We start from the raw sequence: 14282 nt of genomic DNA, 5'->3' as shown, positions 1-14282 counted from the left end.
GATATTGGTATATAAGAAACTGGATTCCACTGAAGCAACATTGGAAAATGGTGATGGGTCCTCAGAGGGATACTAGTACAAATCTCAAAGAACTTAAGCAACTATTTGTGTGAACTTTCTATCTGGATTCCTTTGTGACTTTGGCCATGAGTATTATATATATGCCACTTTGCAAATGATTCACAGACTGACTGTTATTTGCAAAAATATGTCCCTTTAGGAAGCAGCTAGGTGGTGCAGTGGATAAAGCACCAGCCTTGGATTTAGGAGGACCTGAGTTCAAATCCGGCCTCAGACACTTGACACTGGCTGTATGACCTTGGGCAAGTCAATTAGATTCTACAAAGATTAGGGGGTTTGGATTGGATAAGAAGTACTATTCATATTTAACCTTCATTGATGTAAGCTTGAGATACCCTAAGGAAGTCCTCGGTTAGTAAGAAGGTCAATACTGCATTTCTGGCATGTTCAGAACTGTTATACATTTCCAGTGTGACAAAAACATTTGGGACAAAGTATTATAAAGCTATGTATCCCATTTGATCCTGAAATATCACTACTAGGTCTATATACCGAAGGAAGAAAAAGGAAAAGGAAAAGGACCAATATGTACAAATACATTAATAGCAGCTCTTTTCTGGGAGCAGAGATTTGGAAACTGAGGGCATACCCATTAATTGGGGAATGGTTGAACAAGTTGTGATATATGATTGTGATAGAATGCTATTATACTATAAGAAATAATGAGCAGGATTCTCTCAGAAAAACCTGCAAGTACTTGCATGAACTGATGCAAAGTAAAATAAAGAAAACCAGCAGAGCATTGTACACAGTAATGGCAACATTATAGAATGATCAACTGTGAATGACCTAGCTATTCGTGTCAACACAGTTATCTAAGACAATTCCTAAAAAACTCATGGTGAAAAACCCTATCCATCTTCAGAGAAACAACTGGTGCAGTATGAATTCAGATTGAAGCATACTTGTTTATTTTTTTGTGTGTTTTGGTCTGTTTTCTTTCACAACATGATTGATATGGATATATATTTTGCATGGCAGCACGTGTATGATCAATATCAAATTGCTTGCCTCTTCAATAAGAGAGGAGGAGAGGGAGGGAGAGAATTTGTAACTCAAAATATTTTTTAAAATGATAAAATTGTTTTAAATTTAGTTGGGGAAAATAAAATATTAAATTAAAAAAATTGAGACCAATCCAGCCTGTTTATTGTAATTACCACACAACTTGCATGTTTTGCAGGTGACAAGCTGGGGCTCAATTTCTGGATCCCACAACAATCTGCTCTTCTTTTGAAGAAACTTACAGGAATCCAAAACCCATTGGTGACAGAACATATCATAAAGAGGTAAACCCATCATCCTTTCCCCACTTACCCTATATTCCTGCCTCAATCACATATATTTGTTAGCAATTCCCCCCACACACATACACACTATATTTTGGCCAGCATCATCTTCCTTCATCTAAGTGATCCTTCAGTATTATCTCAGTAAATGACTTTATTTTTCATTCTGTTTGGCAGCTAGAAATTAGAATAAATTTCTAGTTGGAATGTAATGTTCTCCTTCATAGTTGTGTCCTGTGCCAATTCTGGCCAGTAGTTGATGGGTGCATTTGATTACATCATCCTCATCCTTGTCATGGTACTTTTTCATTATAGAAAGCATTAACTTTGTTTAATTCCTATTTTGTTACACACATTTAATTGGAATTCCAGGAACATACAGTAAAAGGAGTGACTATCACCTGCATTATGTATTCAAAGGCAAATGATGTGGGAATATCATTTAGTTGGTGCTCCAATGTCCTAACAACTCTCTCAGTTTGTTTATACTGTTAAGCAAGCAGTCTGTTGATGGCTACTGCACATCTCTGGTAGATACAGTTAATTGCTAAACTGGATTGAACGAGGCTTTCTATTTCTTCATGGTGATGGTTAACCCATTGTTTTCTCTGTATCCTTTTTATTTTACATTGATATTTTTCATATCATCCATATTTCATTTTTTTCCTTATTGAATTTCCTATTATTATGATCTTTTTAACCCTAACTTCCATCAGATTGGATACAATCCAACAAACTTTTATTAATGACTTACTGTGTGCTGTGGATACGGACATCATATATTCTTCTAGGATCTGGGTAAAATAGTGTAATGTCATGTTGAAACTTATGTTGAAACCCCTTGGATTATTCTAGAATATTCTTATAAAAAGTCCAGTGGTATGTTTTTCAGGCTGTTATGCAAGGTGACTAGTCTTCAAATTCTTCCCTGAATATTTTTGGGGTATTTAAAGAAATCAGCCATAGTGGTATACCCTATGTTGCTACTTTTAGACTAGACTTGAATTTCTTGCCCTGTACTTATTAGCTATGTGAAGTTGGCCAGATTATGCTCATACTAATTTTTCTTATCTATAAAATTGGTACAAAAATACTCTCACAGAGTTGATGTATATAAAGTGCATCACAAAACTTAAAGCCTTTTATAAATGTGTATTGTTATTATTGAATTATAAGATTTGATCATTAAACTTTATCATAAATTCTAAAGACCTAATCTGCATTATGCAATGAGCTAATTGGGAAGAAAATCCCCAAATATAATAAAAATATTCTTCTTAGAGATGATGTTGGTTTATTTATCATCAATGCTGTGGATCCTTTCCAGAAATGGTTATTGGGAACATTTGCATAAAAACAAGATCTGTGTCTCTTAAGACTTTATCTCTTCCTGCTGCTCTGTTTCTGACATAGGATTATGACTTCGAGTAAGAAATTAACAGCAGGAACAGCTGATCTGTAAAACATGAGGATACCATTTTCATGCAAATGCCTCTAATAATTAAAAAAAATGAGAGAGAGGAAGAGAGAAGGGAAGCACAAATTCCATGAGAAGGCATGCTATGAAAAGACTTTCATGTTAAATTAAAATATATACAGTCTGTGAGGTTTATATAAGTTACTTTGATCTCAAAAATTCTATGTAGTCCTGGGGCTGATGACTTTCTACTTGGCCTTGGAGGTGCCCAAAAGAGAATTATAATTACCTTTGACTTGCTAAAGAAAAGGTGATGATATTATGCTACTATTCAGTCTCACTTATAATACCAAAGTTTACTAGAAGAAATAGACTACTTAGGAATTATTAGATGTATGTGAGGAAGGAGATAGTTTGGTTTAATAGTAAAACCATGTTAAAGTTGAGTTCTGCTCACCTGGGAGGTGAGGGGAGGCCCTGTGCCAAGCTTCAGGCTTTTTTGTGTTGCTGTTTCCAGAACTAGTTCTGGAGCTCTGCAAGTTTTCTGTGCTTTCAGGGCGGTGTGTTCTGGGGAAAGATGTGGTCATTGCTTTCCTGGTCTGCACCTTGGTTTTTACCTTGCTCCCCTGAAACCACAAATACCAGTGCTTCTCTCGTCCTTGGAACTATAACCAGCTTTCTGCTCCTTTATGTGTAACACCCAAAATTCCTCTCCACCCTTATATTGTGTGCCAGAACTACTTATGGGCAATAGAGTTCCCATTTGGCATGATCTGCACCCAGTGCCAGTGGTTGTCTCATCTCTGGGCTGACATCTCCTGAAGCTGCTGCTTTCACTAATACAGCCACCTTCAAGGTCCACCACAGGACCTGCTGTGTTGGTCAGTGCCAGTTCCTACCCTGGTACCACAAACCTAATTTGTCTTAGGCTGAAAAAATGTCTCACTTTGCCTTTTGTTGGCTCTGCTGCTCCAAAATTTGATTTGAGGAGTTATTTGAAGCAGTTTTGGGAGAGTTCACCTGAGCCACTGCCTGTATCTCTCTATCTTGGCTCTGTCTGTTAGATGCTTTTCTAAATCCATTGATGTTTATTTTTCTGCCTGAAAAATATACATTAAGATGGGAACTGTGAAGGTGTTAGTTGTGTCAATCATCATCTTTCCATTGAACTTTGACTTTAGGATACCAGGAAGTCTCTTTACATATACAGCCCCAGCTTTTTCCTTACTGAATTTTTGTTTTCTGCTATTACTGGAGAAGAGGTCTGTCAGTAATTGCTTTAGTTCATAGGTACCATTTGACTGCTTGATTAAGACTAGAAGTCTTCAGTTTCTATTTTTCTTCATTTTGTATGAAGAATTTAATACTTTCAGATTCCAAAGGACCTTACTGCAGAAAGTTTTCATGAGATGAAAAATCTGTTCAGTGTTTCTTTAAATGGATTCATATAACGTGTCATCTTCCATGTATGTCATGTAATTAGCATGATGTTAATTTGATATGAATTGTTTTTGTACTTGGAAACCATTTTCATTTCTATTCAGAAAAAGATGATAATCAATTTATGTTCTGCTTAGCCCTAAACTCATTATCATCTTTCTTTGAAAAAAATGCTGTATTTTATATCTAGTGTTTTTGACATTATTCTTTTGGTGGAATGTTCTAAATGGAGACAGTTTTCCATATAAACATCAAATGCTTTAGAGTTTTTACTATGCATGCATATTATGATTTTTATTATTTTTATCATCTTCCTTTTTTTCTTCCCTTTTCCCCTTTTACTCACCACCTCATGGACAATTTTCATTACCAAGTCCATTTTTACTTTTTCTTTTTGCTAGTGGTGCTTTACAGATTAATGCCTTCCTTTGTAGTGGGTAAAATCAACTTTGATGATTCTTAAAACATGACAACTTTGGCACTAATTAACTTCCCTATAGAATTATACATAGTTCAGGAGAATTGCTTTTGAAGAATGATGCATTCTCCTTTAACCTATAGGTTCTACCTGTGTCTTTCACTCGTTATCCTTTATAGCAGTGATGCATTATGCAAAAACGACTAATTTTCAAATGTCAGGTTGTCTTTGTGTTTTTAGTCATAGGAATAATTTTTGTTTTTAACTTGTCAAATTTGTTTTGAATAAAATAATTCAGTCACAGAATATGGCACATTTCTTTAGTCAATGACAATGTGTATGCAAACAAAAGAAAATCAAATGTCCCCTTAAGCACTTATATAGTATCTACTATGGGCCATTCACTGTACTAAGTGCTTTTTACAAATATTGCCTTATGAAGGTTAGGCAGCCAAATGTGCTAGATAAGGCCTATGGTACTTTCTTCATGACTGGCCATGGATGTCATAATGGGAGGTTGAATAAGAAAACTCTGATCCAACCCACTTGATGAGGTTACAGAATGTGGACCTTTGGCAGAAAGAACTTCTTCATCTTGCTATGATACATGTGCCAAAGCACCTTTCACTTATGATACAGAGAACTCTCGATTGGCCCCCAGTTACTAGGGACTTTCTCAAAGATCATTTGTGGCTTAGTAGCATCAGGAATAGACACTTGTTAAAGCACTGTTCTATTATGACCAAACCATGAGAAAGTCCTGATGGGGGAGGGGAGGGGCTAACAAGGTTTCTTTGTCCACTCCAGCTATCTCCCAGTGGTTTCATGGTGCCCTCTTTACCCACTAGGGTGGTGGTAGTAGTGAATGAATAAATTAATCTCAGTCCAGGTGCCCTGGTTTATGCTTAAGGAAAGGGAACCACTAAGGGGTTCCCAGTTGGGTTAGTGCAAACAAACCCTTTTTAAAAATATACTTGCTGGAAAAGATCGCACTGGCAACAAGCAGGGAATGTGAATCAAACAGACTTTAATCAGGTACAGATAGTATAGAGGCAGATGGCAGTGGAGATGGCTCAGGAAGGTGAAGAGCATAGAGTCACTCACATAACTGTGGAGTGCAGTTGACAGCACTCAGGCAGCATGAAGGTTTGGCAGGTGGAGGTGTACTTGAGGGACAGGGTTTGGGGGCCCCATTCTTCTTTTTTGGTAGTATTTTATTTTATTTTCCAATTACATATAAAGGTTTTTTCAACATTCATTTTTGTAAGACTTTGAGTTCCAATTTTTCCTCCCTCCCTTTCTCCTTGTCCCCCCTCCCAGATGACAAGCACATATAGATTATACACACACACACATATACATACCTACATACATATATACACTCATGCTTATATACATATATTGTATGTGTATACATGTGTGTATATGTATATATAGTGTGTATACATATGTATATATGTGCATGTGTGCATATATGATATGTGTATACACACAATCATGTTTTACATATTTCCATATTAGTCATATTGTAAAAGAAGAATCAGAACAAAAAGGAAAAACCACAAGAAAGAAAAGTAACAACAACAAATAAAGTGAAAATAGTATACTTTTTACATTCAGGCTCCATAGTTCTTTTTCCAAATGTAGAGAGCATTTTCTATCATAAGTCTTCTTGAATTGTCTTGGATCACTGTATTACTAAGAAGATCTAAGTCTTTCACAGTTGATCATTATAATGTTGCTCTTTCTGTGTACAATATCCTCCTTGTTCTACTCACTTCACTCAGCATCAGTTCATTTAAGTCTTTCCAAGTTTTTTTGAAATCTGCCTGCTGATTGTTTCTTATAGCACAATAGTATTCCATCACATTCATATACCACAACTTGTTCAGCCATTCCCCATTTGATGGGCTTCTCCTCAATTTCTAATTCTTTGCCATCACAAAAAAAAGCTATAAATATTTTGTGTACATGTGGATCCTCCTTTTTATGATCTATTTGGGAAGTTCTCTATGTATTTTAGAAATGAGGCCTTATTCAGAAACATTGGCTCTAAAAATTGTTTCTTAGCTTCCTGCTTTCCCTCTATTCTTGGTTGCATTGGATTTGTTTGTACAAAACCTTTTTAATTTAATGTAATCTAACTGATCCATTTTGTATTTCTAATGTTCTTTATCTCTTGTTTGGTCATAAATTCTTAGGGGGCCCTATTCTTATAGGATTCTGGTGAGGGGGGATGGCCTAATTTTCATTGCTGCCAACTTGGTGTCTGATCATTAACATATCAGTATCATCTCAAATTTATCCCTGCCAGTTTAGTCTTCCTTAATTTGCATAATATTTCCCTGTTTGCAGCTTATCTGCCACTTATAAACCAAGGAGGAATTTTGTTGGAGCCAAGCTGGCTTCTCCTAATTTAGCATATAGTCTTTGGATGTAGCCTTAATTAATTTAGGGGGCAGTTTGAGGCAAGTGATTTCTGTTTTCCCCTTTATACTCTCAATTCCTATTTGTTGTTACTTTACACTGGCTACTTATATACCTACTTCCTGGTGAGTTGGTCAAAGAGACCACAATGAAATACAATTTCAGCCCAGCAGGCTTTTCTTCCTGTAGCCTATAGGTGAGGCTCTACTCTCTTTTGAGCTCTTCTTCCTTAGGACTCTTCTAATGCATTTCTCCCCTTGGAATCCCATTGAAAGAGAATAATAAAATTTCTCAAAAGATCTACATGAAAAGTCACTTACCTTCCACTGGCTTATACTACCTACTTACCCTCCTGTCCAGGCAGTTTTCCCTATGCCAAGCCTAGAACCTTGTCTTCCCTTTTTGCTGTCTCAATTATAAAACAATATTGGATTCATCCACTTCTCTTTTCTCACTCCATGCCTCTCCTGAACTCTTGCAGGGCAGCTTTCCCCAGAAGCATATAGTGGTAGGATCAAATTAAATAATATTTATAAAATAAGTGCTTAGTGGACAGCTAGGTGGTGCAGTGGATAAAGCACTGGCCCTGGATTCAGGAGGACCTGAGTTCAAATCCAGCCTCAGACACTTGACACACTTATTAGCTGTGTGACCCTGGGCAAGTTACTTAACCCTAATTGCCCTGCAAAAAACAAAGAAAAAAACCAAAAACAAAAATAAGTGCTTATCACAGTACCTGGTACACAGCAGGCAGCACATAAATGCTTTCTCTGTACCCCCATATGGCAGATCTCAGCTCCTGATAGCCTTTTTTATTTCCTTTCTGAGCATAGGTTAGCAAAGGGTGATCCTAAGAAATGGAGGTTCCCAGTCTTGGCCTTATTACTTGAGTATTCTAGAGTTCAGCCAGTCAATTAAGAAGCATTTATTCAGTAGTTACTATTTGCCAGTCACTATGCTAAGTTCCAGTGAGGCAATGTTTCAAATTCAGGCATCAACTAATCAGAGGGGAAATATTTCCTTAATATCTTGTTTCTCAGATGGGAAAAAGGATTGCTGCAGGAATCATGCTGTAGTAAATGAGAAAAAAAACACACCACATGATCTGGCTGCCCAGGAGCACTAGACCTTGTCATGATAATTTCTGAGAATTTTAAAGTCCATGTTTGAAATGACTGTGAATTGTCTGTTCAGTGATCTCACTTTACCTTTCTAGAGAGCATAATGAATACAAAGGACTGATTTGAATATGTTCTCATTGGCGGGGGGGGGAAGGGGGGGGGGGGGGGTTGGGCTGGGCCTGTGTGTCTTCTGAATCTTATGTAATTTTTGTAGTGGAAAAAACAAACAATTTTCTTCTACCTGATACCTTACATTTATGGAAGGGAACCTTGTTACTCACATAAGGGGAGATGCTAGATGTACTAGTCATGTCTCAGCTTTTTTTTTTTAAAGGTTTCCTTTGGTTACTGTAGGTTATGACAGGCCTAGAAAGAGAATTTAGCTTTCAGTCGGCATAAACCACACAAGATCAAATCTGGGCCCATGTAAATCTAGAAGCCATTATGGGTGATCCCTGGAAAGAAAGGCATAGTCTTCCCCCTCTCCCCACAGTAAGTATGTCTCTATTACTTCCTTCTTCCTTCTTCTCTTCACTCTTCTTCCTGTCCATTAATTTTAACTCCTTTCCTTATTTATTCATTGCTCTTTTCCTTCTCTCATTATTTTGTTCTTCCCTCACTTGTAATATCCTCACCCACACTCTTTTTTCTTATAATTTCCTTTTCTATCTCTTTGTATTGAGAGCAGGATTTTTCCCTTACCTGTTCTTTCATCATAGCATGACTTCAGACATTGTGTATCTGCTCACCTAACATCTTCTGTGATCTGATGCTAAGATAAGGACATTTTAATTAGTATGCCTATTGTTGCAGCAGAGTTGAGTAGAGGAAACATGAAAAGTGTTGCTTTTTTTGGGAAAAAAATGTCTACCAAATAAACTTATGTGATTGCCCACTGGATGCTGGTGGCTTCCAGTAGTGAAAGGCATCCAGTTAAAGATCAGTAGGAACAAAGAAAAAACATAATCCCTGAGCTACATAAAAAAGATGAGAATATTTTTATTGAGCTTTTATTCATTAGACTATCATGCCAATTTTTAAATTCCTGATTTCAAATTTCAAAAGAAAAATGACTATTAAAGGAATGTGTGATTGACAGAACATAATAATTATATTTAATCCAGGTATGGACAACTGAAAACAAAATTTATCAAATTTCTACACCTTCCTTGATGGCTTTATTACAAAGTAAGATTTAATTTAGGGGAAGTTAGGTGGTATATCTTCCTGAGTTCAAATATGGTCTCAGATACTTAGCAGCTGTATGACCTTAGGCAAGTCATTTAACCTTGTTTTTCTTAGTTTCTTCAGTTTCAGTTTCAGAAAGAAATGGCAAACCACTGCAGTATCTTTGCCAAGAAAACCCCAAATGGGGTCATGAAGAATCAGACATGACTAACAAAAACTGAACAGCAATAGCAACAAAGATTCATTTTGGCCATTTATTATTGGTTAATTTTTTTTGTTCATATTTTCTCCAAGGGAGGTTATAGAATCATAAAATATAGAGTTGGAAAGAAGACTTTTATGAAAAATGTTATAAATTGGGAATAATTAGAAAAATACAAATTAATGCATTTTTGAGGTTCTACCTCACAGTTATCAGACTGGCAAAGAGAACATTTTGAATGTTGAATTGGTTATAGGTAAACAGGTATACTAGTACACTGTTGATGGAGCTGAGAATTGGTGATTATTTTGGAAAGCAATTTGGAACTATGGCCCCAAAGTTACTAAACTCTGCATACCTTTTGACCCAACTGTACCATTGCCAGAACTATGCCCCTAAAGAAATAAAATAAAGAGGAAAAGAATATACAGACACACATACAGACACACATGTATTTGTATATATATGGATATATCTGTGCATATAAATATTTATAGCACCTTTGTGCTAGCAAAAAGAGTACATTAAAAGGGATGTACTATTGGTAAATGGCTAAGCAAATTGTGGCATATAAATGTAATGGAATGTAATTATATTAGAAATGATGAGAAAGACAATTTTGTGAATCTTTGTGGACCAGTTTCATGGATCTTTATGAATGGATGCAGAGAAGTTACCAGAACTAGAAAAATTTATACAGTAATAACATTATAAAGAGAATCAACTTTGAAAAAAAAGTTAGATCTCTGACCCACACAATAATGGTCCAAAAGAATGAAGGTAAAATAGCTATTTTCCTTCTGATATAAAACTTTAATTAAATTCTGAAATTAAAATTCAGCAAGAGACAAAGTTTCAGACATGACCAATATGGAAAATTGTCAGGCTATGCTACAATGTGGTGAGGACTTTATTTTTCTTTAAAAATAATTGCTTAATGGGAGAAGGGGTAGTGGGAGAAACAAACTAATCTTAAAAACAGGAAAAAAAAGTAAGCACTAGAAGTTAATATGCACATGTTTGATCATTTGCAAAGGGGGTGTATTTCATTTTGTTGTTGGCGTTGCTTTGTCTTACATGTACCATGTTTTAAATTTCTTGTGTGCTCCTTTTTCACCTATGAATATCTGTCAGCAGACATTAAAATAAAATGTATCCTTATCATCTACAAAATACATAAATGTTACATATAGAGCTAAATGCAGTAATTATCAAAACAATCAGGTACTGGCTAAGAAATAGAAAGGTGGATTCCTGAAATAGAATAGGTACACTATAGTATAACAATCTAGAATATGATAAACCCAAAGATCCAAGTTTTTGGAACAAAAACTCATTATTTGATAAAAACTGCTGGGAAAACTGGAAAACAGGATGGCAGAAACTAGGTATAGACCAACATCTCACACCATATACTCAAATAAAATTTAAAAAAAGTTTTACACAAAAAGGGTGGTACCACAAAAAGGTTTACAGATAAAGGGTGATATCAAAACCAAATTATGAGAGCATTGAATAGCTTATCTGTCAGATTTATGGAAAGAGGAAGAAAGAACTGATATTGATTGAACACAGACTGAAGCATGTTACTACACTTTCATTTTTTTAAGTTTTCTTCTAGGAAATGACTACTATGGTAATGTTTTCATAATTGCACATGTATAAACTATATATGATTGTTTGCTACCTCAGGGAGGAGGTATGGGAGGCAGGAAAGGGGAGATAGAATTTAGAATTCACAACTTTAAATAAAAATGTTTATTATTATTATTATTATTAAAACCAACTCTCAAAAACATCTAAAGGGAACCTTTTCTTTTTAAAAATAATTATGATTTTAGTTAACAAAATTTTCTTTTTTATCCCTTCCAATTTCATCTCCCCTAACTGAAGAAAAATAAAAATGAAAAACAAAGTCCTCATAACAAATCTGGCCATGTCCAAGAAATGGCTCACTTAGCTCCTTGAGCCCATTACCTTGCTGTCAGGAGGTGGTTAGCAGATTTTATTGTGGATGCTCTGGAATCATGATTGACAGTTCTTCAGTCTTTCAGAATTATTTGGCATTATAGTGTTTTTTGTTGTATTCATTGTTCTCCCAGTTCTACTACTGTTCTGCATTAAGTTTAGGAAAGTCTTTCCAGGTTTCTAGATGGTTCAGTGGATTGAGTACTGGCTCTAAAGGTCAGCGAAACCTGAGTTCAAACTCTTACTAGCTGTGTGACCTTGCACAAGTCACATATCCTCTGTTTGCTTTAGCTTCCTCAACTGCAAAATGATCACAATTGTAGCATCTACCTTCCAGGTTTGTTATGAGGCTCAAATGATCCCCATAACTCAGTGCCTAGTACATAATAGACAGACACTTGGTAAATGTTTGTATCCTTCTTTCTTATACTTACTTTTTTGGGCAGCTAGGTGGTGCAGTGGATAGAACACTGGCCCTGAAGTTAGGAGAACATAAGTTTAAATTTGACTTCAGACATGTTCTAGTTGTGTGACCCTGGGCAAATCACTTAACCCCAATTGCCTTAAATATCTGAGGCCATCTCCATTCGTCCTGATATATATCTTACCACTGGACCCAGATGGCTCTGGAGGAGCAATTGAAACTGGTGACTTTGCACAGCCAACCCTGCCTCACTTCAATTCAATTCAATGCAAGTATGACATCAACCTGATGTCATGGTCCTCTTCTAGAATGAAGGGCAAACAACAACAACAATTTCTTACAGTAATATTCTATTTTATTAATATAACATAATTTGTTCAGTTATTCCTAAATGAAAGGCATCACCTTAGTTTCCAGTTCTCTGCTGCCACAAAAGGAACTGCTACAAATAATTTTTTTTTTACTAATGCATGCTTTTCCTCTTTTATTTCGTTGGGGTATTGGCCTAGTAGTATTATCACTGGGTCACTGAGTATGCACAGTTTAGAACATTTTGAGGTATAATTCCCAATTACTTCTCAGAATGACTAGACAAGTTCACAACTGCATCACAAATGCATTAAAGTACCCTTTTTCCTGCTGTCCCTTTAATATTTGTCATTTTCCTTTCTGGGGGTCAGTTTTGCTAAACTAGTGTGTGATAGATGGAATCTTTAATTTGCAGTTCTCTATTAGTGCTTGAGGGCACTTTTTCATATGGTTATGGATAGTTTGGATGGCTTCCTCTGAAAACTGTTTATATCCTTTGACCATTTTATCAGTTGGGGAACAGCTCTGATATAAATTTGAATCAATTCTTTATTTATCTTGGAAATGAGACTCTTATTATAGAAACTTGTGGAAAAAAGATTTTCTCTCCAGTTATCTGTTAGAAGGGAACTCCTTTTAACTGATTTCAATGTCTCTATCTTTCTCCCTTTCTCTAAATCCTGGCTCATTCTTTTTTCTCTAGCCTGCTTCCTATAGTTGTTCTGTAATTGAATCAGAAAGGTCTGGAGAGGTGAGTCCCAAGTAGTCACTTGTTGTTGTTGTTGTTGTTGCTGAATTCATTTCGATAAATATCTATTGAGTGATAGGTGCTCTGTGCTAAGTGCTGGGGATATACAAAATTTAAAACAGACTTGGCCCCACCCCTTATGGCGTTTGTAGCCTAGCAGAGGGATAGGACACAGGTGAATGACTATATTACTTGATAAATGCATGAAAGAGGTGTAAACAATTGATGGATCAGAGTGGAGTTCTTAACAACTAGGCAAGTGAGATGGAACTTCATGTAGATGGTATATAAATTGAGTTTTTAAGAATATATAGAAAATTTTTAAAAAGAATATATAGAAATTAAACAGATCAAGGTGATAAGATAATCTTCTAGACATTGGAATCCATATCAGCAAAGGTCTGAAGGTAAAAAATGAGAGGTACATATATGGGAGGCATAATATAATTTGTATAGACTAGAATATATTGGGTAGAAAGATCAGGTGGTAACAGATGGAGTGTCTTAAATTAAGTTAAGGGATTAGAATGTTGCTTATTAGGTAAAAAGTAGCAATTTAAGTGTTTGGGACAGTAAGATCTGTCAGAAAGAATAGATTTGAACTTATGAAGATGTCTTACTCACTCTAGACCTGATACTCTATAACTATGCCATCTTAGCTGCCCAGTGCCAGTTGTACATCCAAGTGAAGATGTCTTATAAGAAGTTGAGATTGGAACTTGGATAAAGATATATTTGGGCATAATCTGTATATAAGAATTGAAGCCATGAAAATAAATGAGATTGCTAAAGAAGAGATGCCTGTCTAGGAAAAGGACCTGAGGAATACTTATAATAGGAAGGAAGAATAGGAAATGTGGAAAATGGGGACCCAGAAGTGGTCAGAGAAGTAGAACAGAGCTAGGAGATGGGGTTGTCTTGGAAGGGAGAAGTGAAGTTAATCAGAAGATGATGGTGACAGTGTTGGGTGCTACAAAAAAACACATATATGAGATCTGAAAAACAGGAGGAGTTTTTTCCTAAGCTAATCTATAAAATATCATAATGCATATTCTTTCATTACATGGACATTATGAGCTAGATTAGTGCATTTACATTGTGAGAATTCTGATATAAAAAGGCTACATGGATGGAATAATTTCACCTCAAGGTTTCAGTGAGAATTGTGCCCAAATAATCAAAGACAAAAATCTGACCTGGCAGTTTCACCCACTTCCCAAACACCAACCAAGGAGATCCTTAAGATTCCT

Source organism: Dromiciops gliroides, chromosome 6 (assembly GCF_019393635.1).
Source record: "Dromiciops gliroides isolate mDroGli1 chromosome 6, mDroGli1.pri, whole genome shotgun sequence".
NCBI classification, from domain to species: Eukaryota; Metazoa; Chordata; class Mammalia; order Microbiotheria; family Microbiotheriidae; genus Dromiciops; species Dromiciops gliroides.
Note: the sequence above shows the minus strand (reverse complement) of the source record.